Source organism: Lissotriton helveticus, chromosome 12, assembly GCF_964261635.1.
Source record: "Lissotriton helveticus chromosome 12, aLisHel1.1, whole genome shotgun sequence".
Classification (NCBI taxonomy): domain Eukaryota; kingdom Metazoa; phylum Chordata; class Amphibia; order Caudata; family Salamandridae; genus Lissotriton; species Lissotriton helveticus.
In genome coordinates, this window is record NC_136073.1 from 342921248 (window position 1) to 342942330 (window position 21083).

Here is a 21083-nt window from a genome sequence, read left to right on the forward strand (position 1 = left end):
CAAAATTCCATGACCTCCTCATTTTGTTAAGCTATTTCAACTGGGAAGGAAGTTCCTTTGATTTCCAATTTTGGAGTATTAGAGAGCGGGCAACAGCACAAGAAATAAATACAAACATTTCCTCCACATCTTTGAGAAACCCTCTGTCATTGCATATACCAAAGAGGGCCAATTCGTCTGAAGGCATAAGTGTTTTCCCTATAGCTGCCTCAATATCTGAGAGAATGGCCTCCCAAAAGGATTTCAGTTGAGGGCAGGTGAAGAAAATATGAAGCCATCCACCCTGACCATCAGCTTGGCATCTGAAGCACTTGTTCCTAACCTCCGGGAACCTTTTCTCCAGTGCCTCCGGAGTCCAATATGCTAGCCAGCGGGACAAGAAAGCCATCCTCTTAAAATTAGCGGCCCTTAATGATTTATAACCCAACAAGCTTATGGTTTCCCAATCTTTACGTGTTAAGTTACATTGCGTTAGGCTACTTATTTTCTCTAGATGGGAATCTATCATAACTACTTGCCCATCACAATGGAGCCTCTTGTACCAATTCCCTATGCCGCCGGTTTTAGCTTGAAACTAATTTACGATACAATTTCAATATGTAGATCGAGTCCCATTACTTACAGCATTGTCAGAGATAAACCCTAAAAATCAAACCAGGGAAGCTCCTGTTCAAATTCCTTAAGTTTATATGTTTTACCTCTAAGTCCCATATCTACTACAGATCAAAGAATAAGTATGGCAATGTATATATGTGCTTATCTGAAAAAATTAGTGAAACTGGCAGTGCTGATGACTAGTCGGTATATTCTTGACAGAAATGACACTGTAATTTGGCCTCGGAAATGGCATTCTTACTTTTCAAATTTAAGTGATATCTTGTGTCTGATAATTAGCTGTAAATTTGGGATGGATTTCTGTGAGAAGCTGGCCTGGTATATGCTGTCCAATAATGTAAGTAGGCATCTTGCACCAGTCCAGACAACCCTTATGGTGTTTTAGGAGGTCTCAGACAACCTTAGAAAGCTTTCCAAGTGGTAGCTGTGGAGTGCAGGCTTTAGGTTTAGTCTTAAATGAGTGTAAAGCAGCTTGTTTAACCAGAATGCAATCTAGTAGTATAGATTAAATTAAAAAGAACTGCACAAAGTATTTATAGAAATACGCATTTATTATATAACATTATCTAGTACGTTAGATTATCTCCTACACAGAGATAGACACAAAGCACACAATACTTCATCTAAGAACTCACAGTAAATAGCACTAATACAAAGTGGGCCGCAGGGGGCACCAAATCACATACTAAGAAAGGGGTATAAGAACCACAACTCGAGTCAGGACAATGTTGAGAGGAAGTAGAATCACTGTAACTCAAGGAACCACCAAAGGTGAGTAGATAGGGAACCCACGGAGGATGTGTGCAGTGTGGGAACACTACTGCGGGCTCTGTACAACTCTACGTGTAAGTCGCAGTTGGATTTTTAAAGTTTACGGAGCCTTCCCAGTGGACCTTGAAGAAATCCTATGGAAGACAAAATATTGGAGAGCCACCCCACCAGTGGATGCAATGGGACCCAAGTTACCTATGCCAGGGAAGCCGGGTGCATACATGTGAAGTGGCATCGGAAAATGCTGTCAAACCCAATGGAGGACTTCAGGAAACTGCAGCTGCTGGAAGAGGAGAAAGTGTCCGTAGGAATCCAAATGTGGATTCCTGAAGAAGAGTACCTGAAAGCTGAGGAGACAGAGTCTGTGTCACTTAGGAGTGACCAGGAGCTTGGTAGACGAATGCCCACCAATGTCAGGTGCTTCAGGAGAGATGTTGATGACCTTGATTCTGCAGCTGCGAGGACCAGGCGATGCTTAGGGCAACCAGGAGCCAGTTACAAGCTGTTGCACAAATGATATCGAGTGCTGAGGTGTCGGTGTCCAGTAGGAGCACAAATAAGCCTTGGCAAATGCAACCGATGCAGGAAGTCAAAAATATACTCGCTGAGGACCAGCAAGCTCCAGAGGACTCACCACAAGCAGGGGAGTCAGAGCAGGCCCCAAGCAAGCAGGGGACCCTGAAGAAAACAAAAGTGACCCTCAAGTGGACCCACAGGCGGGAGACACTGGAGTCGCGAGAGGACCTCAAGCACCTCACCAAAAGATGCAAGCCTCTTTGCACGCAATGCGTTGTGGCTGAAGATTCTGGTCACTGGAGATGCTCGAGGTTGGAGTTACTTGCAGCCAGAAGATCTTCTTACAGAGATGACAACAAGCCAAGATGTGGAAAACTACCACCTGGATTTCAGAGCTCACGGATTCCGGAGGAGCTCAGGATCTACAGACCAGTCGACTTAGTTCTGGTGCCTGCGAATGCAGGGGAGTGACTACTTCACTCCAAGGGAGATTACTTTGATTGTCCTTGATGCTTTACAGGTCTTGGAAGGTTCCTGTATTATGTACAGGCACAGACGATGCAGCAGACTGGAAGGGAGGCTAAGTGAAGCCCAAATGAAGTCCAGAGTGCCCAGACGGTAGAAGTGCAATGGTGTCCGATAGGAATCTTATCCCATGATGAATCTAGGACCTACACCCAGGTAAGCCTTAAGTACCCTATGGAAAGGGTAGGGAAGATTCAGGGAACCCTCCCAGGGGAGAGACTGGACAGGGGGGCGGTTACTCTATCTCCTTTGTCCAGTTTCACACTAGAGTGGGAGCCAGCATCTCCCAGGACTTGTTTGAACTGGACTAAGCACAGGGACACAAAATGTGCCCCTCATGCAGACTTTCTGGCACTGCCGAGCGCACCCACCTGGCCCTAATACAGTAAATCCTGTCTGGGGGTGACCAAACTCCCTGTGATCGGCTGCCTATTGTTCCACCTTCCTCTGCTCGAGCTTGGCTCAATAGCAGGAGGGTAGAAATGTGTCTCTGGCTGGCAGCAACCATTTTGTGCTGTCCGGTCAAGAAGGATGGTACTGGAAACACTGAGAGCCTAACGGAGGGCTCTTCCAGTGCTTAGAATCATATCTCCCACTCTGCTTACTGTGTGGGGGTATGATTCTAACATATTTGATACCAAACATGATATGATTAGTTGCAGCCAGTTTCAAGATGGTCATCGCGTAATTACTTGGTGTCCCCCTATATAGTACATGGCTGCTTCACTGACAAACCAGGAGAATGGACTCCATAGACAGCAGGGGTGTCCTACTCATGCAGGGGCTCTCTCTCACTTAGAACCAAGCACCATGCCTTCAGGATTGTAAAGGCCTGCTATAGGGGTGACTTATACGTTTTAAGTGCAGTGACCCTTAGATATAATAGTCCTTTATCTTTAGTAAGTAGTGCATGCACCAACTTACACAGGCTGCAATGGCATGCCTGTAGTACCATTTTGAATGGTCTCTCATAGGTGGCAAAATGGATGCTTCAGCCAATGGGAGACCTCTGGGGTACCCATGCCCTGGGTTCATTGGTACCATATACTGGGGACCGATAACAGCACCCCAGTATCCAATCTGGGATTGTACTTAGGTACTAACACAACAGTTTAGGGAGACAGCAGACTGGGGTCCTGATTAACAGGATCTCAGTCAGACTAGTCAAAATAGCATCACATGAAGAAAAAATGGGGGTAACCATAAGAAGCAGATCCTGCTTTCCTACAAATTATTCCACCAATATTTGACTAAGTATTCTCTAAGAAAATGTCTCCCATTAAGAGGCGAGTAATACATGTATACGACTAGCCTAGCTATTAAGTGTTTCAGGCTTTTTTGGCAATGACAGGCTATACTGATGTTTCACTAAGAGCGACATGACATTTGACGTTGTTATTCTGAGGAGTCCTGTGAGAGTGCCACAGAACGACCAGAAAAATGATTGGTGCAACCCTCGGGAAGGGACCTTTATTGATACTCAGATCCAAGACTTTAATGTTGTGCATGGGCACAAAATAAATATAGCAGTAACATTTTTGTAAGATTAAAATACATATAGAATACACAAATACATAAAGACACATTTAGCAATGACTTCATTATTAACTTTTCCCTTGAGGTTAACATATTATCATAAAGTGATATTACATTTAAGTCTAAAACGAATAAAACACACAGGACAGAGACTGCTACTATACATATGTCTATAACATCAAAATTGAAAATAGAAAATTTGCTAATATTAACAATTAAAGTTATGCTTTCACGACAATTACACAGAGCCTGCTGCATTTTTGCAAAAAGTGAAAAATATAATGTAATCTTCTTTTCACTAATGTCGTCATTCACTCTAGTAAAAGTACAACTAGAAGGCAGCATACTACTCAGATGCCATAACCTGCCGTTTTCTACTAAGTGCATGTACTAAGAATTTCACATTTTTTCTCCTATTTCACATAGGGATATCTTTAATCGGTAGTCCTGCATAAATGCAAATAGTGGAGCAAAGTGTTTCTTAAGTAGAATTACAAACTCTTTAATCCATTGTAAGAATGCCTTAAATCGAAAAATCTGTGAACTCTAGAATCTTTCTAGAATCTACTCCGTAGCATTGATACTAAGATTCACTTAGTAGGAAGGAAATGCACATGCCATTTTGATTTCTTAATGCATCCATCTATTCAATACACTTAACATTATCTATAATTTAAACAGATCCACTGTATGCCTATCCGAACTGCTGATGAACATTTCTTTTAATAGCGCACAATTTACATGTCATCTTGTGCATCTGTTCTCTTCAACATGTGTTCCAAACAGCCCCTTATAGTATGGATGACTCAATTTATTTAACTATCTACTTGAATTACCACAGTCTGACCAGTTATTATTAGCTTATATCCTAGCCATGGAATTTGCTTTTTAGGATTTAACTTTGGCTTTTAATAGAGGGTGGTTATACTTTGACTTTCCATAATGGCCACTTTTATAACTAAGGTAGCAGACCCACAAGCGTGGTCCTTGAAGACTTGCATTCATACATTCAAATAAATGTCACATTGGACATTTTTTAAAGATTTGATGTATGCATTACCTTATTATTAGGGATTAGCATCATGAGCTTGTTCTGCACTGAAAAATCAGCATGAAGGGCACCACTCGGACCCAGAGGGCACTGTTACTCGAATTGGTTTTGGTGCAGCTTGAGCGGGTTTTGTACTCGAACTGCCTCTTTTTCCACTGCGAGCGGTCGTGGCCGCCCATGTTGGTAACATTTCGTCAGGTGCCCTCTTAGTGCCCAAAAAATCACGTTAGGGGAAGCCAAATCTCACTCACTCGCCAACTTACTGTTGCCTGCCGCGTGCAAAAAAAAACCTCTGCCATGAGGCGGTTGACGGAATTTGCCTGAAACTCTGTGCTACCTGCATAATGCAGAGAGGCCACAAGTCCACCAATTCCACCAGTGAAGAAAAATGTATCGCCCACCCCTACTCATTATACATCGCCACATATGCATGGGCATGAAATATGGACTCCATATGTCTCAACTAGTTCTTTTTCAAGACCTATTTATAGAGTGCCAAGTATTGCAGCACATGTGAGCCAAGGTCAGATTTTACATGGAGGTGAATGTTTAAATTATCATCCTTATGGATTTGTGTGCAAGACATAGCATGGAACAGGACAGTGGGATTTTACTTTTATTTTTATTTTGAAAGTTTTATATAGCGCGAACAAGATCTTTACAGATATCAGAGCGCTTTACAAAAACAAGCGGAAGGAAAACATAAGAGTGATAATCAGTCTTTTGAGCACAGAGTAGCTGTAGATAATAAGTGGGTAGCAAAATAGGGTAGGTACATCGAAGAGTTGTAGAAAATAAGAGGGTAGGTACATCAAAGAGTTGTAGAAAATAAGAGGGTAGCAGATTAGGATAGGAACATCATAGAGCATAGTCGGTCAGACAAAATGAATGGTACAAGTAGGTGCACAGTCTCAAATAAATCCAAAGTAAATGTTCAGGTGAATTTACCCATGAGGATAGCTTTTACTTCCTTCTTGAAAAATGCAGTGGAGGAGATAAGTCTGGTTTCTGGAGGGAGTGCGATCCAGATCCTGGGTGCCATTCCTGAGAAGGAGCGTTTCTAAGTTTTTTCCTTCCGGAATCTTCGAGGTTTCAGGAGAAGATTTTTTGTGCTTCTAGTGGCTCTTGAGCCACCTGAGATAGAGAGATTCTGAGTGAGATAGCTGGGCGAATTGTGGTGTACAGCCATGTGTGTCATGCAGGCGATTTTCAGATGGATTCTGGCTTCAAAAGGTAGCCAGGTCAGGGATTTAATGTCAGGGGAAATGTGCGAACGTTTTTTTGATCCAGTGATGAGTCTCGCTGCAGCATTCAAGGAGGCTTTTAGGGGTGCGGTTGTTGATAGGGGGAGTCCGCAGAGGGCGACGCTTCCGTAGTCTATCCGAGGAATGACTAGGGCTTGTACTGCAGTTTGGAAGTCCTCAGCTGGGAGGAAGGGTTTAAGTTTCCTCAAGGTATTGATTTGGAGATTAGCTCCCTTAGTTGCTTTGCTGATATGAAGTTGCATATTGAGATTGGTATCAAGGGTTATGCTTAAGGATTTCGCGGAGTCCACAATGGTAGGTTGGACATTGAGTGCAGTAAGGTGCTTAAGCCATGTTTGAGTGGTGGAGGTTTTCGCGGGAGGTGAAATCAGAAGGAACTCGATTTTCAGTGCATTGAGTTTGAGGTGATTTTTGGCCAGCCATGATTGGGTGTTTCTGAGCATTGAGTTCAGAAGTTCGATGTCTTCGGGGGATTGTAATTTGAGATAGAGTTGGGTGTCGTCAGCATACATGTGAAAGTGTACATTAGATGCCTGTAACAATGTGGTGAGTGGCTCCATGACTAGGTTGAACAGTGTTGGGGAAAGGAAAGATCCTTGTGGTACGCCTAATGTTACAGGCACAGGTGGGGACATCAAATTGTTACTCTTGAATTTCTGGGACCGGTTATGTAGAAAGGAAGTAAACCATCTGAGTACAGTCCCTGATAGACCCATTCTGATATTTAACAGCTCGAGTAAGTTCTCGTGTTTGACGGTGTCAAATGCTGAGGAGAGATCAAGTAGGATGAGGAGGCAGCTATCGTTTTGATCTAGAATTTGGAGGGCGTTGTCAATTATGTGTGTCATGGCTGTTTCCGTACTGTGTCCTGCACGGAAGCCTGATTGATGAGGGTTGAGGAGGTCAAACTGATCAATGTGTTCTGTCAATTGGAGTTGTACGCATTTTTCCAGCAGTTTGGCCAGGGTGGGGATATTGGTAATGGGACGGTAATTGTTTAGGTCAGTAGGGTCGGCTGTTGGTTTCTTGAGTATAGGCGTGACTTGTCCCACTTTGAGGGAGTCGGGTATGAGTCCTTGTTGAAGTGAACTGTTAATAATTTTGGTCCAAAGTGGGAGGAGCAGTGGGGAGAGGTCCTTTACAGCGTTAGAAGGAAGGGGGTCTGTGAGGTGATTAGAAGGTTTCAATGTGCTGAGCAGTTTGCCGATTGTTTCTTCTGAGTAGGTGTCAAAGGACGACCATGTGGCATTGTTTTTTGGTTAAGTGGGTATTGTGCTGTGGGGGCTAGAGTAAAGTCTTAAGTCATTGAGGAGATCGCTCCTGATGTTATCAGACTTTAGGTTAAAGAAAGCAGAGAAGTCTTCACTGGATGGTATATCGCCCATTGTGTTATGTGATTGTTGGGGTTGTTCCTTGGATTGTGTTTTGATTAACTCAAACAGTTTTCTTGGCCGGTTTTTTGCTTGGTGGAGCTGGAGGCTAAAGAAATCGGTTTTTGAGCGTTTGATTTTCCTAAAGTAGGCATTTCTCTTTTTCTTAAGAGCTTTAAGGTGCAATGCCGAGGGGGCTGATCTCCAGGTGCGATCTGCCAGACGCATGGCACGTCTCTCTTTGTTGAGTCTACCATCATACCAAGGGTTAGAGTTCTTAGTGGAAACTCTCTTCAGCTGCAGGGGGACGGCCTCATCGATTATTGAGGTTATGGAGTTGAGGTAGTAGTCGGTTAGAACTTGAACGTCTGAGGCGCCCATGGGGGGAAGGAGGAGATTGCGACTTGGCGAAGGTAAAGAGTTGGGGTTGAGTTTCTTCAGGTCCCTTTTCCAGACCTTGGAACTGGTGGGTTGAACAGGGTTACATTTAACTTTTTCATTGATGAAGAAAGTGACAATGTGGTGGTCTGACCAGTCACAGGGTTGGATTGACTCAAGTTAGGTAGAGTCCTCCTTGGAGATGATAAGGTCGAGGATCGAGCCTTTGTCATGGGTGGGGCTATTGCAGATTTGGGTGAGGTCAAGAGCGTCAAGGAAGTTTTTGAGACTATTTACCAACGCGTCATTGTGATCGTTCCAATGTAGATTAAAATCTCCAAGGAAAATTTGGGTGTTTTGCCGTCCAGAGTTGGTTGTGATCGTGTCCATGAGTTGTTGGGTGAAGATGAGGTTGTCCCCAGGTGGATGGTAAATGATGTGTAGAGAGCATACAGGTTTGCCCTCGCTGATGATATCTAGGCAGATGTATTCACAGGAGGACAGGGGGGGAAGTGACCCTAGACACCGAGAGATTGCTCCTATAAATGCATGCGATTCCACCGCCTGTCTTACCGGTCCTGTCAAGTCTAATGATGTGATAGTTGGGGGGAACTAGAATGTCAATGATTGGTGTAGAAGATTCTGTTAGCCAGGTTTCAGTGAGAATGGTCAGGTCAAGGTCCAGTGTTTTGATGAGATCAGCAATGTCAGAGGAGTGTCTATGGGCAGATCTGCAGTTGAGTAGAGTGCACTTAAGCCGAGGGGTGATGAGGGAGGTAGAGGGTTCTAGAGTGAGGGGGACTTTTTTAAGGTTATTAGGGACGGAGCCTCTGTTGTTGTGTTTGGAGGTCCTAAGGGGTTTTGAGTGAATCGTGGGGATGGAAAGGTGTGAGGTGGATATGTGGTTTTGGGGGACTGGGTCATATGAGCGGAGGAGGGTGCGTATGTCGTATTCCAAATGTGTGTTGATGGTATGTCGAGCGCGGTTGGTGGGATTGCAAGCAGGGATTGAGGTCCAGTGTGGGGTGTTTTGTGTGAGAGGGTGAGTAGGAAGGGTGGGGGACTTGTTAGAAGAGGAAATAGTTGTGAGTGGGGGGTGTCTGGGGTGTCTAAGGAGTAACTCTTTGAAGGTGTGAAGATACTCTTTTATTTGGAGGAGGGTGGACATAATCTTGTCCAGTGTGGGATTAGATGGGGAGTTGAGGACGGACACTGAGGGTGAATAAGTGACAAGAGTACTGGAGTGTTGGTGGTGTTAGTGAGGAGGTTGGTGTTCGGCGGGGGAGTGATGATAGGGGGGAGGGGTGAGGTTGGATTTGTGAGGGGGTTGGTGTAATAGGGGTGGGGGTTCGTGGAATAAGCGATATACCCGGGGCTTCATTACATACAGCACCCGGTGTCGTAAACGGAATGCACATCAATTTTCTGTGCCCCAGGGGCAGAGTATCATTACACAAGGGGCTACAGAAGCTTGTCCAGGCGCTTCTGCAAAACAGATAGCTCTCGTGCACATATTTCACTTTCTTAAGGGGCCCATGCTAATGAAAGAAACATTTTGCCTTTGCTTCCACATCATAATATGGTTGCGAGGTTGCGCCAAAAAGAAGTGGCACACAGCCAGTGCGCCCCCTTAGGGCACATTCTGAAAGTTGTTTCTCCTGGATCTCCAGACATTTTCCTGCAGGTGGGTGCAGTCACCTGTGAAGTTCAGGCCAGGTCCAATTTGAACTGTGAAAAACAGAGAGGCAGCTTCAAACTGCTATTCTGCCTTTCATTAATTCACTGTCCACAGGGAAGCCATGAGTTCACAACTGTCCTGAGGGCAGCACATTATATATCATATGGATTGCTGCCCTTGTTTGTGTCTGGTGCACGTCATTAAAGCAGCAAAATTGTGCCCTAATTTTAAAATTACTGCTGTTATAAAACTCAGCCTTCTAAGAAGAATGAGTATATATTCCAGTGTATCGAATTCTACACTTGGGTCTAGCAATGCTAGTAAGCCAGCTTACTCTTATTAATGGTAACAATGCGCCGGCTGAGAATAAGTAAATACTCATTACGTAAAATCTGTCCTTCAGAATCAACATGCCTTATTCAAACGTGGCAAAATGCCATAATCTATGCTACACACTCCTAGTTGAAACCAGTCAGGAGGATAACCCTATAACTGACAGATGCACAAAGTGTGTGATCCTCTTATCTAAGAATATTCCTCAAAATGGGCATCCTGCAGATTCCACACAAGAGCAGTGACCTGATCACCACCCAAAATGTGTGAATTTATGGTACAGCTCATCTCACTGGCTGGCAGCCCCTTTCAAATCCTGACTCATTTGTAACAAATCATGCCTACTATTATCTACTACCCACATCAAAACGTTCAAACCAGGAGCCAAATCATTCTGTACAGTGCACACAATAATAGAAAAAGCAAACTTCAGCTCCAAGGGCTTATCAAGGTATGGTTTTCCAACAACTGTATCATAATCCTGGAGAATACCAACTCCCTAAAAATGAAGAGCAGCTGAGTAATAGGATTAACCTAATAAAAAATAAAGTGAAGTCAGTAGCAGACATAACACAATTATTACATTCTTTCCCACTTTGTCATAGTTGCAGAATGCAAAAAACAATGTACAACACCCCCTTCTTACGTAATTGAAAATGGATTCCCTAAACCACCTATCTCTGTCCCTTAAATATGTTGTCTCGGAAGAATCCTCTAGTTACTATATGTGAACAACAATATACTGACTTGCACTTATGGAAGCAGACACACAAAGGACTTGATTTTCCAAGAGAAACCTGAATAAAACATAAAAAAGTTAAATTCTTACAATGAATGGACCATTCTACAAGAATGATATTCCTTACAGAAATGTGATTCACATCTCCGCACCCTCTAAGCCCTTTAGGTGTATCAAAATTATTGTAATTTGACGTGGGTCCCTTGCTCACTGTGCCACTAGATTCAAGCTAGCCTGGCTGATGAGGAGTGATACCCAGAAACTGATACCAGGATGCTTGTTTCTCGTCCAGGGAGGCCCTGGCCGGCAGTTTGGGCTTGACTGTTCGCATGAAGAACAGAGTCAAGGCTGATTTGTATATGCCTGGGTCCGAACTGGGGTGTTATTGTGAGCAAAAAAATGATGGATTTTAACCCAGATCTCTTAACTGGGGGTGAGTATTTAAAAAGTTTCAGCACTCCACACATCATCTTGTTGTGGTTATTAATGCAAATCACACTAGCTTAGCTTCCCTCAGTCTCCAATGTTCACATAAGGCTATAATTGGTAGCCTGGATACCCCGGAGCCAAATCTTGCAGCTATCCAGATCCCAAGAACTGACGTAAGTTCAAAGCACAATTCTTGACGTTTGCAGTTTCTGGGCCTTTACTGTCAAGAGCAATAAGCCAACCCACAAAATCAGTGCACCATTTTTATTGGACAAAGTGAAGAAATGTTGAGTGTTAGAACATTGTAGGTTCCTCACAAATTCCAGAATTTTCCCAATACAAAAATATGTGGAAATTATGTGATTTGACCCACATTTTCATGTGTTGAAGTGAATTCTGGGTAAGAAAATTGTAGTGGGATACTCAAAACGTCTCAACACAGGGGACTCCTCTGTGTTCGAAATTTTGTGGAGTTGGTGAGTTTCCCCAGTGGATTATTTTTTTTAAAGGACAATTAAAACCTAATGAAGTACCAATCCGAGTCTGGATGAAATGTCCATCCACTTAAGTGGCGTACCCGTTGTATTGGGTGAAGTGCAGAAATGTTAGGTGGTAGGGCTTTGGTGATTCCCCTTAGATTCCAGACCTTTCCCTCGCAGAAATGTGAAAATATTATGTGATTTGATCGAAAGACTGATTTTAGTAATACTTTCCACTTTTACGTTCAGGTGTTTGCATTTAAACGTATTCTCCTTGTTGATGTTGTAAAGATTTTGATGCTTTGTTTTCTCGAGATTGATTAGTTCTTGTGGATTTAGAAATACTTTTGTGCAGGTTAATGGGTTTTGTTTAGTTTAATATGGTTTAGCTAACTTGTTGTTTATCACGAGTAAATTAAAGTTTCTTGCTCTTATTTTTAATGCATGTTTCCTAAATTACAATAATGATACTAGTCAATATAAATCTCAATTCAAATTAAAAGTAACAATGTAGATGGGTTGCGTAATTTTTACTCAGCCCCAAACCAAGTCCCTCTGCTGCTTAGTTGAGCCACTTCTTTTTTACTGAATATGCATAGAATATAATATTAGAGGGTTTAAATCCGCTGCTTGGGTGACACACATGAGGAGGTAAAACTATGCTAGGAAAAATGAATTTAGCTAGTAAAGAATGGGATGCCCGCAAAAGTCCTCTGTACCACTCTGTCGACAGGGAGGGAAGGATCTCTTTTCAATTTCTTCTTTGAGATCTTGCTGTTATGTGTATATTGTGTCACCTGGTATAGTGGCATCATTTATGTTGAGAACAATACCTAGCTGACCTGGATCTCCTTATTATCTATGAACCTTTTTTAATGAACCATTTATAGATTGTTATTGTTCTAAAAGTTTCCACAGGACAGTCACCTTTGTCATTGAATTTCCTTTGATAGTGAGAAAAGTCTTCTCCCTGAATGTGAGACACCTCTAGGGCAATGTCTTCTTTATAAGAAACAGACACCAATCTTTTCAGTCTATAAGGATGCCTTCCCTTTACATGCGCGCAGTACGAGGTTTTGAGCGCGCGCATAAAGATAGATCCGAAGTTGTCTTTATTCTTCCCGTTTTAAGTAAACAGGTTTCTTTTTCATGTTTTATTAGCATCCGGGGACCGCATTTCTAGAAAAGCTCACACTTTGTTAAGTGCAGTTTAGTAATTATGACATGTTGCTGCACCTTTTGACTCCGTAATCCTGACTCTGTCTTTACAGGTTCTATTGTTATTCTATTGGGTCTGCAGCTGGTGTATAAGGTAGCACAAAGCAGCTCATAAATTCCTGTGGGCTTCATGTGACCAATACATAACCACACAGTGCTGCAAAAATAAATTCATAAACATAACTGAATGTGCCTATTTGTTGATGCAATGCTCTTTGACAAGCCACTTTGTAGAAACAGGACAGTGTGCAAAGCCCATCTGCGTGAAAAGAATGGCTGTTTTTTTAAATGTAACATTTATTTGTTCTTCTAATAAAATGGCTTGTGTAGAAATAAGAGTCCAACTTACATGATCTAATATGAATAACTGACACAGAGATAAATAGGACTGTGTTTGTGATTTCACTCTACAAAAAACGTATCGAATAGTGCTGCGAGAAATGAGTGGCCCCTATCCCGTTAACAGGCTCGCCTCCTGCCATGTCAGCGATTCTTTCCAGTTTACATTGTTTTATTTCATCTTGTGTTCCCTATGTGTACTTGCTTTCCCAGGTGTGCTTCTGTACTTTCTTTAAGTTTTAAAAGAGATTTTATTTGATGAAAAGATAAAACATAGTACAATGTTTAAAGTTACATTACATAACTATAGAAGAATGCAGTTAATTCATATAGGAATGGGAAAAGGAAAAAATGAAAGAAGGAAAAGAAATTGGGATAGTAAGGAGGAAGAGGGGATATCAAACTCTATATTGGGTCTTATAAATGAATCACAACAATTATGTAACAATCATTCCTACTGTAAAAACTTAGTCTTTGACCATAAGATACAATATGTTAGAAAAATAATAATAACTATTAAATCAAGGAGGTTTGGATATTTCTTCATTGCGAGGATTATGCAAGGGTAAGGTTTGAGCTGACACATTTCACAAATTAGTGATAGGTAACCACAGTATGTTTCGTTTAATAGCAAGTGTGATTAGGTGAACATAAGCCCTATCCAGTCTATGATTGTAGCAAACTCCATACCACCATGCTTGAAATGAAATATTAAAGGGTTTCTTGGTAATTTGTTGAAATGCTACAGCTATAAGTAAATCAATAATGGAGACATTCGTATCATGAGAGGCCCACACCTGTGAGATGCTGCCTAGTAAAATATGTGAAAGAGAGAAAGGGATATGAGTATAGAAAATAGTAATAATTTGTTGCCACACTCTGATCCAGAATTTGTGAATAGATGGGCAATCAAACAGCAAATGTTTAAGATCTGTTGATGGGGCACGACAAGACCAACAAGTAGAGGGGATGGTAGGATCTATATTACGTAATTTAGCCGGAGTAATCAGAAATCTATTGTATATGAAAAATAAAGTTTGGGTAGTGTTTTCTGCTATAGAAGACTTCCTTATTTTATTCCAGATTTTTTTCCATATTAGAATAGGAAAAGATTCGCCCAAGTCAGATTCCCAACAACATTCTACCATAGATGTATCACGAGTGATAGGGATATCCCTTAAGTTCTTATGTACGTGAGATGCCGACGGGAGGGCATGTAAAAATTATGTTGTGATAGGGGACGAAGCAATAAGAGCGTGAGAGGGTACAAAAGCATTATAAGAAGCTTGAGCAGCTATAATCGAAAGAACACCAAGAGGGGTAGAGAGAAGAAAAATAAATGTAATAGAGTGACAGACGCGTAGTGGCACAAATTATGTATTATAAAACTGCCCTCACTCACACACAAATGTGTGTGACATGCTTCATCATCGGGTCTGCTTACAAAACATCCTGGCGTAGCCACGCACAGGATGGAGCATAGGGAGGGGAAGACAAACAACATAAAAAACAAATAATAATGCTAGGGTATGTGTTCCCCATTGACTGGGTACTGTGATAGAAAAAGTGCAGTGTGGAACATGATTAAAACTGACTCATGGAGTGCCCTTACCGAACCCTTTATTACTGGGCCCCACGACCAGGATTAAAAATGGTGCAGGATGGGTGTGTTTATAGAGAATATCAGGTTCCCCAAAACACCCATCCTTAAACTGCTGATGTCAACATATTTCAACCGTTGTTTTTGTGCCCCAAGGTGGATCACGTCGGGCTTCCTCAGGACTACTATCCATCCCAGTATAAATACCCACCGTACCTCACTCTGGTTAGGGTAGTAAAGGGACCAAAATTGTTCCAACACATGTGGAGGTAATTCCCACCAACAAGGGATACAAATACTAGAACAAAAAGACAAAACAAACAGATACATGTCATGCAAAGTACAGTATCCCATTTATCATGGTCAATAGGTAATATAAATCATCATGCCCATATCGATGAGACATTATCTTCCACCCTCTTACTTAGTCTGCTCATAATTAGACCCCGGGATTCCCAAATAATTCAGCGTTTTAATGCTTGCTGTCAGAAATTCAAACTAGCAATCCACTCACAGCCATAGCCGTAATAAAAACAGGCATACCCCTCCTCATCGGGAAAACCTATATGTCTCCCACCCCAACACCCAAATTTAACACTCACCGAGTTTATCACGATGGTAAGCCCAAAAAATGAACCCCTAAGAACACAACCTGTGTTCAGGGAAAACAATAATAAAACACCTGGTAACACTTGTTTGGTGGCTCATGAGGTTTCCAAGAGGTTAGCAACCAAAGCCTACCCCCACACACAAGCTCTGATGTCAGAAACTCCTTACTGTTCCGAAGGGGAATTCACGCTAGTTCGTGCCTGCCGTCACCCCGCCGTGTAGTGCTGGAAGAAGCCGCCGCCATGACCGTTAAGTGGATCTTTTTCGTATCCTCCCCATCACGTGTCAGGTCCAGGATGAGCGCGTCAAAACACGTCAGCAACCCGCCGTCAATAGGGATGAATGTGGGGGCGTAGTCTACAGTCTCTTTGCCACTCCCCTGCCCAACCCGTCTCAAACTATCTCGTACGCGCAGACTGGACAACGGTAATCAGGGTACAGAATGGTGATCCCTGTGGTAGGGAAACAAAAGAACCCCTCGTATCAGCCCATTATGAACTGCAACAAGGGGTAGCATCCACTATGTATTCAGAAATCTGTTCAGATGGAATATGTGTATAGTGACCCCTAGCTCAACACTCCTACCAGTACGGATCACAGTAGTTGCCCCAACATTAAGGCCATTACGCTGGAAGATTGTATAAATCCCATTACTTCAAACCTCCATGCCCAAAGGACAGAGGCCAAATGTGTTCACCTGCTATCAAAATAGAATGAAGGCAGGGGCGTGGTCTACAGTCACTTAACCACTACCCTGCCCAACCCGTCTAAAACTGTCTAGTCCGGGCAGACCGGACAGTGATAGTCAGGGAAAAGGATAAAGTGCCTGTGGCAGGAAAGGCAGAGATTCCTTCATACCAAACCCTCATAAGCTGCAACCAGGGGAGCAACAAGGGGAGCATCCACTGTGTGTTTAGACATCAGGGTAGATGGTGTCTGTATATATGTGTGTGTCTAGTAGCCCCTGGCAGTGATCTCTGCTTTAAGTCCAGATTCGGTAGACTAGATCTATATAAGTAGACCATCCGCCAATCTCTTAGCTGTACTTATTATTAAAACAAATGAACCCCTTATATTCCTAGAGGACGACGCATTTAGGTGAGACTGGGCCCTGGTGTCCTGGAAATGTACAAGGGACTGGTTAGTTTTACCTAATTTGGACATAGAGCAGAGATTGTGATGGCTACGTTTGACCATAAATTGGATCAGGTTCACACTGAACTTGCAGAGTATAGAGATTATCTGATGAACTCTAAGATCAATAAATTACAGAAAGATCTTAAGAACCTTTCGCGCTTCCAGAACCCACAATTTCAACCAGCCCTGTTTCAGAACTTTCAGGGGCCTTTTTTAGGGAGGGGCCGGAACAAGGGAAGGGGGGGCAGAGAGGGCAACAGAGAGTGACCTGAGACGTTCAGGACCAAGAGATCAACCAACGAGTCACAAGGAGCATGGCATCGAGCATGCAGGCTGGGACCAGCCGGTGACATCTCTAGTGGTGAATCTGTCCTCACTCTCTCTGTCCGCCTTACAAGAACAACTCCTCAACAAAGGGTTGGGTTTTGTCCCCACGACCAGCTGGATAACTTCCAGTTACGTCATGATTTGGCAATTATTTTTTCGAAATATCAGACTGCAAATCTTTTTTCAGGATAAGGAGTTCAATGATCATTTTAGAGGGGATATTACTCTACGGCCGAAGTCTACCTTCACTCCCCAGTTAGCTGTGTTACCCCTGGAAGTGGGGACTTTTGAACAAGTGGTGATTCATGATTTAGAAAACCTAAATCAGCAGAAAGCATGCTCTTTTTCTAATATGTCTAATTTTGAGAAGGTTGCTTTGAAGGAACTGATGGAGAATCAGGATATCGTGTTGAAGCCTGCAGATAAGGGCGTAGCAACAGTGATTTTGGACAAAATCACGTACAATGATGAGTGTGCCAGCCTGTTATCTGACAACAGGAATTATCGGAAACTCCTGAGGGACCCCACTACAGAGATTACCACCAAAATTGTTTCACTGGTGGAGGAAGTACGATCCAATGACTGGATATCAAGTCATGAGACTGAATTTTTGGTATATAAGCAACCATGTACTCCTTATTTTTATATTCTTCCAAAAATACATTAACCTACCAGACCCCCTCCGGGCAGACCAACTGTCTCAGGGAAGGGGTTTCTTTTGGAACCTCTGTCACAATTTTCTGACTTTTATCTGAAACCTCTTGTGCAGCGATTACCTGCATATCTGAGGGATACCCTGGACATTCTACACCAGTTGAAGGACATGCCATTTGACCCTGGGACTGAGTGTCTCATAGGCCTCGATATTGAGGCCTTGTATACTAACATTCCGCAAAGAGAAACTCTCAGGGTCTTGGAGAAAATCCTATTTGCTGCAGACTGGCCATACCAAACTCCTAGGGCCTTTGTTTTACACCTGGTCGAAATAGCCTTGACTAGGAATTATTTTGAGTTTTAGGGTACCTTGCATTTGCAGACCTATGGTACCTCCATGGGCAGCGTCTTTGCGCCTAGTCTGGTGGGCCTGTATGTGGGAGCCTTTGAACGGGCTGTTATCAACGACATATCTTGTCCTTGGACGTCCAATATAAAACTTTGGCGTCGGTATATTGATGACGTCTTGGTAATTTGGAAGGGGGACGAACCATCGGTTCGGTCTTTCCTGGAATGGTTGAATCAAAGGAACCCCTTACTTCACTTCACCTCCTCCATTACCGAGACAAGTCTACCATTATTGGACCTGGTAGTAGAACCCAGGGAAGGAGTTTTACATACTAAAGTCTTCCATAAACCAACTGACAAAAATGCTTTACTTGCCTTTGACAGCTTTCACCTGAAATCCCTGCGGAAAAATCTACCGGTTGGACAGTTTTTCCGGATACGTCGGAACTGTTCTGACAAGGGGGATTTCAGGGAAGAGGCTTGTCTTCTGTCGGAGAAACTGCTTGAGGGGTTATCCTGAAAAGGTGATTAAAAGGGCGAGGAAAAGAGCCTTGAATGTCAATCAGGAACTCCTGTTGTCCAAAACTGTAAGACCTGCGACGAACAAATCAGTTTTTGTGTCCACGTATAGCACTGCCTCACAACAGATCAAACGGACAGTTTTGAAGAATTGGAGGATCTTGAACTCCAATGGGCAGAGAGTGGAGAAGCCACTCTTTTCTTTCAAAAGGAGCCAAAATCTCAAAGACCTACTGGTCCATACTAGACCAGGGAAGGTGCAACACAGGGGGTCAGTACTGTTACAGGTCTGCCCCCAGTGATGATTCATACTCGGTGGGGATCCTGTAGTGTCTGCCACTTAACTAACAACACTAAGTGCATTGACATTGGTCTAGCATACCCTTGGGAACAAAGATCCCACACCAATTGTAATTCCGAGGGAGTTATTTATTTGATCACCTGTCCATGCCAGAGGAGCTGTGTGGGGATGACTAGCCGCAGAGTGAAAACTCGAATTATGGAACATCGGAGTACCATCAGATGTGGGAGGTCAAACACTAAACTGACTGTTCATTTCCTAGAGGCTAAATACACTACTGAGGAAATGGATTGGACAGTCATTGAAAAACTACAGCTGGGGGTCAAATATGGGCAGCAGTAATAGAGCACTCCTTCTGAGGGAACAGAAATGGGTATATTGATTATAAAGTCACCTTTGGGTACTAAATGACGATATTCCATGGCACTCTTTAACGTGGTAAAATTTCTGTTCCTATGACCTGGTTATTAGTAGACTGTCAACTGTGGTCCAGGATATGCATCCAATATTTGTGTAAACAGCTTAGGGAAGGTTCTTGTTTCGCCGGGCCTGGGTTGTGTGAACTTGCTGGGCCTTCTGTCCGGTGGGCATGTATGATTTACGCAGTGGGACGCGTATAATCATCCAGCATAATGGCCAGAGTGATGGGGTAATTGCCAGGGGCTACTACACACACACATATATACAGACACCATCTACCCTGATGTCTACACACACAGTGGATGCTCCCTTTGTTGCAGATTATGAGGGTTTGATATGAAGGAATCTCTGCCTTTCCTTCCACAGGCACTTTATCCTTTTCCCTGACTATCACTGTCCGGTCTGCCCGGACTAGACAGTTTTAGATGGGTTGGGCAGGGTAGTGTTTAAGTGACTGTAGACCACGCCCCTGCATTCATTCCGATTTGATAGCGGGTGAACACATTTGCCCTTCTGTCCTTTAGGCATGGAGGTTTGAAGTAATGGGATTATACAATCTTCCAGCGTAATGGCCTTAATGTTGGGGCAACTTCTGTGATCCGTACTAGTAGGACTGTTGATCTAGGAGTCAGTATACACATATTCCATCTGACCTGATTTCTAAATACATAGTGGATGCTACCACTTGTTGCAGTTCATAATGGGATGATACAAGGGGTTCTTTTGTTTCCCTGCTGCAGGGATCGCCATTCTGTACCCTGATTACCGTTGTCTGGTCTGTGCGTACGAGATAGTTTGAGACGGGTCGGGAAGGGGAGTGGCAAAGAGACTGTAGACCACGCCCCCACATTCATCCCTATTGACAGCAGTTTGCGGACGCGTTTTGACGTGCTCATCCCGGACCTGACACGTGATGGGGAGGATACGGAAATGATACATTTAACCGTTATAGCGGCGGCTTCTTCCAGCACTACACGGCGGGGTGACAGCAGGCACAAACTAGCGTGAATTCCCCTTCGGAACAGTAAGGAGTTTCTGACATCAGAGCTTGTGTGTGGGGGAGGCTTTGGTTGCTAACCTCTTGGAAACCTCATGAGCCACCAAACGAGTGTTACCAGGTGTTTTATTATTGTTTTCCCTGAACACAGGTTGTGTACTTAGGGGTTCATTTTTTGGGCTTACCATTGTGATAAACTCTGTGAGTGTTAAATTTGGATGTTGGGGTGGGAGACATATAGGTTTTCCCGATGAGGAGGGGAATGCCTGTTTTTATTACGGCCATGGCTGTGAGTGGATTACTAGTTTGAATTTCTGACAGCAAGCATTAAAACATTGAATTATTTGGGAATCCCGGGGTCTAATTATGAGCAGACTTTGTAAGAGGGTTGAAGATAATGTCTCATCGATATGGGCATGATGATGTATATCACCTATTGACCATGATAAATGGGATACTGTACTTTGCATGACATGCATTTGTTTGTTTTGTCTTTTTGTTCTAGTATTTGTATCCCTTGTTGGTGGGAATTACCTCCACATGTGTTGGAACAATTTTGGTCCCTTTACCACCTTAACCAGAGTGAGGTACGGTGGGTATTTATACTGGGATGGATAGTAGTCCTGAGGAAGACCGACGTGACCCACCTTGGGGCACAAAAATAACGGTCGAAACATGTTGACATCAGCAGTTTAAGGAGGGGTGTTTTGGGGAACCTGATATTCTCTATAAACACACCCATCCTGCACCATTTTTAATCCTGGCCGTGGGGCCCAGTAATAAAGGGTTGGGTAAGGGCACTCCATGATTCAGTTTTAATCATGTTCCACACTGCACTTTTTCTATCACAGTACCCAGTCACTGGGGAACACATATCCTGGCATTATTATTTGTTTTTTATGTTGTTTGTCTTCCCCCTCCCTATTCTC